We start from the raw sequence: 6,000 nt of genomic DNA on the forward strand, positions 1-6,000 counted from the left end.
CTGTCCTTCTGTGATTAGGTCACAGTTCAGTAGATTGTATGAAGCCAGGCAACAGGGTTAGTTGGCTTTAACTGGCAAGAATACAAATTCTGATGTATATGAAGAAATCGTTCCCTATGATATGAACCCTTCAAAATTGGGACCACTTACCCGATGATGAGATAGGCTCATCATCAGATAAGAAAAAGTTGGGAGATTTACTGATAAAAGACTATGATTGTATTTCACACCAAATTCCCATCTATAGTATATTCAATCCTGGCTTTGTTTGAAACGTTGAGCATAACCATATCTGCTGGCTTGGTGCCACATGCAGAGCTATGAAGGAGTCGACCACAATTTAATGAATGAAAACCCAGCTCCTGAGGTCTCTGTTCTTGATCCAGTCCGTTGAAAAAGGCAGGACAATTGTACAGGAAAAACTTTTAGAAAAGCTTGTGTCTTGCAGAGTTTTGCTTTGCAATAATATAGATTTTTCTACTGTCATCGATCAGAATTGCACTTCTTAGGTTAGAATAGCCTTCACAATTCATTTAAGGTCCTAAAACAATGGTCAAGTATGCACAAATTTCTTTTGTATCTCTTTAGCCATTGAATAATTCCTCTTTATAAATCAATGTGCCACTGCTTCAACATGGAAAATTTCAATTATAGAGGAAAAATTTGCAGAAAGCTGAGGGCAAAGGATGACAGTACTGCTTACTGAACTCAAGTGGCCTTGGAGAGAGAGGACCTGCTGTCTTGTCCAGTAAACAAAGAGGGACTTCTAAAAGGCTTTTCCAAAATCTTTTGAGTTCTGTCTTGCAGCTCAAATTGAATCTTTAGGCAGAGAAGTTTTGTTTATTTAGCACAGACAATGAGGCATTGATTCGGTCAATCCCTTCCAGCCCAGCTTGCTTAAGGATCTTGTTTTCAGATGAACAAGGAACCCAAAAAATGACCTGTCTGTCTTCTTCACCTTCCTCAGGGGGAAGATCAACCTAGCAAGTTTGTTTCATGGCTTATCAAGAAAAACAACAACAATCTCTTTCCTCTTTCAGTGAATGGACGTGATTGAAGCACAAATTACTTCAGGTAGCCCTTGACTTACCACCATAATTGAGCCTGCAATTTCAGTCATAAGTTGTGATGTTTGTAAAGCAGGTCATTGTGTGACAATAACCAATTTTACAACCTTTCTTATGGTGGTTGTTAAGCAAATGCCATGGCCATTAAGTGAATGGTCATTGTTTGCTATGGTTTTTTTTTCCTCCTGAAACCAAAAATGTTGGCAATCGCAGTCCCCTGACCAAGGAATGCTGCAAACAGCCAAAAATACAGACCTCTTTGTCCAAAATTTGATCATGTGAGCAAATCATGTGAGGGGGGGATGTTGGTGTAGCAGAGGTGGACATTGGAACTTTGAATCCAGGTCTTATGTGCTTTTTGGGGGGAGTCCATTGTAGCTTCAAACAGTCACTAAGAGACCGTAAGTCAAGGGCTACCCGTTATAAATAAATCACTGTTATCAATGACTTCTATATGTTTCTATCAGAATGAGGCGATATGAAGGAAATCTGGAGTCCTCAAGTCTGTGCTTCCTTTCCAAGAGGGGACATTTTTCTTTGGAGAACTAACTGCCAGGAAGACAGTTGCAAGCTTTTATGAGAAATGAGCTTTCAACAAAACAGAGCACCAACTTCAAGTGTTCTTTGTACTTTCAATAAATCCTCTTCACTCCACCCAGAGGCATTGTTACAAAAGAAAACGGTGGGCGATTGCAGCAAGGGCAGTGTTTGGTTTCTGACACCTGGGTATTTTGAAATTGGCCACACTGGTTACTATATGACAAATGCCTGTGAGATGCTTTCAATATTCCGGGTGGGGACATTGGTTTGTGAAAATTTGGGGACTCTGTTTGAGGTGATCCCATATTTGTGTGTTATTAACTAGTTATCTAGCTGGAGGTATAAGATGGAACAGAAGATGCATTTATCAATCTTAATTATTCTTGGACTTTCTGAGGGAAGGGCAATTGTTAAACAGCACTTATAGAACATTTAGACTGACAGAGGACTTACTGTATAAAGAAATCTTTAAACATCAGTATGAGTGGTCCTCAATTTACAGGTTTAGTGATTGTGGCAGCAGGCTAGAAAGGGGAAGACCATGAGTTCAAATCCTGCCTCAGCCATGAAAGTCAGCTGGGTGACTTTGGGTCAGTCACTGTCTCTCAGTTCAACCTGCCTCACAGGGTTATTGTAGGGAAAATAAGAGGAGGGAGGTGTATTGGATAAATTTGCTCCCTAGAGTTATTTGTAAAAATAATCAGGCAGGATACAAACAAACAAACAAACAAACCACAATTGGGACCAGAATTTCCAAATGATAAATGGGACTCCACGTGAGAGGCTTTTGAGGGGAAAAAACCCAAATGTATGAAGTTGATTTATCAGATTCTTAAGGGGGCTTTGTGATTCCACAGCTATTGAAGTGTTTTTGTCACAGCATGACACCTGGGAAGTAGGCCCTATCAACTTTTGATAAAGAAGACTAAGAGAACATGGAAAATTCTGTGGGTTTCAGAAGAAAAACAGAGTGTCCACAATGGCTTTCTCAGATACCAAATGTGCCCACAGATGCCAAAAGGTGAGGTCACCCACCTGCACCCATGTTCTGCAACCAGAGGTTAGCTAAGGATAATAAGCATATCTGAAAGAGACTATGCTGCCTATATTTTAGTATTTTACAAATAAGATCCTTCTGAATCCATGGAAATATACCTTTGGGAAGACATCCTGGATGTTGTGAGTTCTCATTCGGTACAGGTATATTTTTAAACTCCTGTGTGGACAACAGTGCACCACAGACATGGACAGTGTTCTTTTATACACTTCAGCTTTACTGTCCTAACTGGTTGCTTTTATTTTGGCTCAGAAAGTCTGTAGCAGGAAAGCTTCTGGCATTTTGCAGTTAACGTTAAAGAAAAGGCAACCAAAGAATGCCTTTTTGTACAAATAAGGCATAATTCAAAGCAAGATAACCTGATTCTATCCAGGTATGTACAATTATAGTCCACATCACTCTTAGTTGCTGGCTGGGGGAATGGGATGAGTTGTGTGGTCTGATGATTGGCAGCATGGGGTGCCAAGGAAGGCAGGGTTCACCAGGACAATGTGACACACTGAGATGGTGCATAGTGGCATTACATAATGGTGTAATGATACTACCAATTTTGGACCGAGATGCCCTATGCACGGTTACCCATGCCCTCGTCACTTCTCACCTGGATTACTGCAATGCTCTTTACATGGGGCTGCCCTTGAAGAGCACCTGGAGGCTTCAACTGGTGTAAAATGCGGCCGCGCGGGTGCTTATGGGAGTATCTTGGTACTCCCATGTTACACCACTCCTGCGTGAGCTGCATTGGCTTCCGGTTACCCTCCGAGTGTGATTCAAGGTGCTGGTAATAACCTTTAAAGCCCTACATGGCTTAGGCCCCGGGTACTTGTGAGACTACCTGCTGCCATTATCAACCTCCCATCGCCCGGTTCGCTCCCACAGAGTTGGCCTCCTCAGGGTGCCGTCAGCCAGGCAATGCCGGCTGGCGACCCCCAGGGGGAGAGCCTTCTTTGTGGGTACGCCGACCCTTTGGAATGAACTACCCCCGGAGCTGTGGATGGCCCCTGACCTTCGGTCCTTCCGCCATGACCTGAAGACCTGATTGTTCCAACAAGCGGGCCTGGACTGACTACAGTTTTTAATTAGGCTTTTTACTGGGTTAAATTGTCTTGTATTTATTGCATCTATTGTTTAATTCTTTTTTAAATTTTTTACTTTATGTTTTTTAATTTTTATGGTTGTGAGCCGCCCTGAGTCCTCAGGGAGAAGGGCGGCATATAAATTTAATCAAATCAAATCAAATCAAATCAAATCAAATCAAATCAAATGGTCACCACAATGTAAGCCATTACTGAAACTACCACCAGGTCCTTTCCAGCTTTGCCCACAGATTCTAAGCTATTTAAGACTATAGAATTGTATTAGTACCTGGAAATCTGGAATCTGGGCTGTATGTTTTGGGGTATCTTTAGAAAGCTCTGGCTAAAACCCTGTACATTTGCAACCTGATACATTCGTATATAGAAAACTTGGACCAGACAGAGATAACCTTACTTAGATAAAAGATTAAAAATCCAGAAGGTTCCCTCTCTCCTTTTCTTAACTAGGCCATGTCAGCAGATTGGTGGCTGTTCAACGGGAAGATTGTTATCACAAGTTAATATTGTGATGAATGGCCACTGTGGGACATTTATGCCTTGGCATTTTGCAGGGTCACCAACTGTGCCTCCTGCATTCCATGATCATTTGCCCTTACTGTTTACAGCATTGTTTTTCTGTATCCAGGTATGTATCAATGTTTCCCAAAGGACAGGCAGTTGAACGTTTCAGCTAATGGTTCTCACTCAAGAATGCATATGCCAAAAATATGTTAGTATTTATGGTGTAAACTGCTGGGACTGATTTTTATTGAATCTGGTGGTATGTAAGCCAGAAAATAGATCTACCTACCTACCTACCTACCTACCTACCTACCTACCCATCCATCCATCCATCCATCCATCCATCCATCCATCCATCCATCCATCCATCCATCTATCTATCTATCTATCTATCTATCTATCTATCTATCTATCTATCTATCTATCTATCTATCTATCTATCTATCTATCTATCTATCATCTATCTTGGAAACTACAGAGATAGATAGATAGATAGATAGATAGATAGATAGATAGATAGATAGATAGATAGATAGATAGATAGATAGATAGATGAGTGGCGTGGTGGTCTATAGGAGAAGATGCTCATCTTCCACTTGGAAGATTGAGAGTTCAATCCTAGGCAGTAGCAAATGTTTCTCTCTCAGAGCATCCAGCCAGTAAACGCTCAGTTATGTTCAGGAATTACAGGGTTTTAAAAAAAAAAGCCAGACAGACAGATGATAGACAGACAGACAAAGTCAGTCAGTCAGTCAGACAAATAGACAGTCAACAAGATGCCAAAAGACTGTGTTTGCCAAAGTGAGAAAATGTGTTTGGACAGGGATGCCAGAAGTGGTGAAGGATTTGGGAGGAGGGAGGAGAGTGATGGCATTCAATTCAGTCCAATATTCAGTGAAAAGTTAAATTCAAGAATTCAAACTGCAGCAGAAATATAGCAGGTAGGAACAAGTTCCAACTCAAAACAGGTAGGGGCCTGCAGTGATACTGAATTTTTGCTTAACGCCTGATGGAATGCTGAACAGCAGCCAGGAATGAACTGTAGTGTTACAGTTTCCACCAAGAAACGCCTTTCATATTTAACAATAAGGCTGTTTAAGATTTGATCAGTCAGTTAAGCATTATAACCTTTAGCTTAGGGAACAGAAATTTCTGGAAAGTTAATACATGTGGCAATGTTCATTTATATATGCAGATAATGTTATTATAGTAGAATGACTTTGTCTTGCTGATTGGAAAAGGGTTATTTCCAGTTTCTTGCAGTTAGCTTTGCAGATTTTTTTCCTAATAATTGTATAGCTTCATTTTTTATTTTCCACTTTGATGGCATTATTGTGGTTTTGGCTTAATACTGTTTATTGTTATTTTTCTTACTTTGCTTGTACTGTGGATGTTTTAACTGTGTTATATATTTTACATAAGTGGCTGAGAATCTCTTTTGGATTGCGGTGAGATAAAAATACCTTGAATAAAAAAGTAAGCTGATAACACTTTTACAGGTTTATTCTACTTCTGGTTTGAACATTTTTTGCACATGTCCATGCGCACATGCGACACACACACACACACACGCTAGTTTGTACCCAGTCGCCTGTTAAATAATGTTCTATGTCCAGATTAATGCAAGCACATACACCATTCAGTTTAACATACAAAAATATGTGTATTTATTAAATATTAGAAGACATTAAAAACAATTTGACAAAATAATCCATCCAGGGTGGCAAAAGCAGGGAGA

At 40.3% G+C, this 6,000-nt stretch overlaps 1 protein-coding gene across 5 annotated transcripts in view; it reads left to right on the plus strand.

Annotated features, from left to right (window-relative positions):
* USP18 (ubiquitin specific peptidase 18) overlaps nucleotides 1–5,752 on the plus strand; it is a 28,497-nt gene extending 22,745 nt beyond the window's left edge. For all 5 annotated transcript variants that reach the window (XM_081331810.1, XM_081331811.1, XM_081331812.1 and 2 more), the window contains 2 exons: nucleotides 968–1,074; nucleotides 1,535–5,752. The gene's annotated coding sequence lies outside the window, so the exon portion shown is untranslated. The remainder of the gene's footprint in view (nucleotides 1–967; nucleotides 1,075–1,534) is intronic.
* The last annotated feature ends 248 nt before the right edge of the window (nucleotides 5,753–6,000 follow it).

This window comes from Vipera berus, assembly GCF_964194415.1.
Source record: "Vipera berus genome assembly, chromosome: 6".
Taxonomy (NCBI): domain Eukaryota; kingdom Metazoa; phylum Chordata; class Lepidosauria; order Squamata; family Viperidae; genus Vipera; species Vipera berus.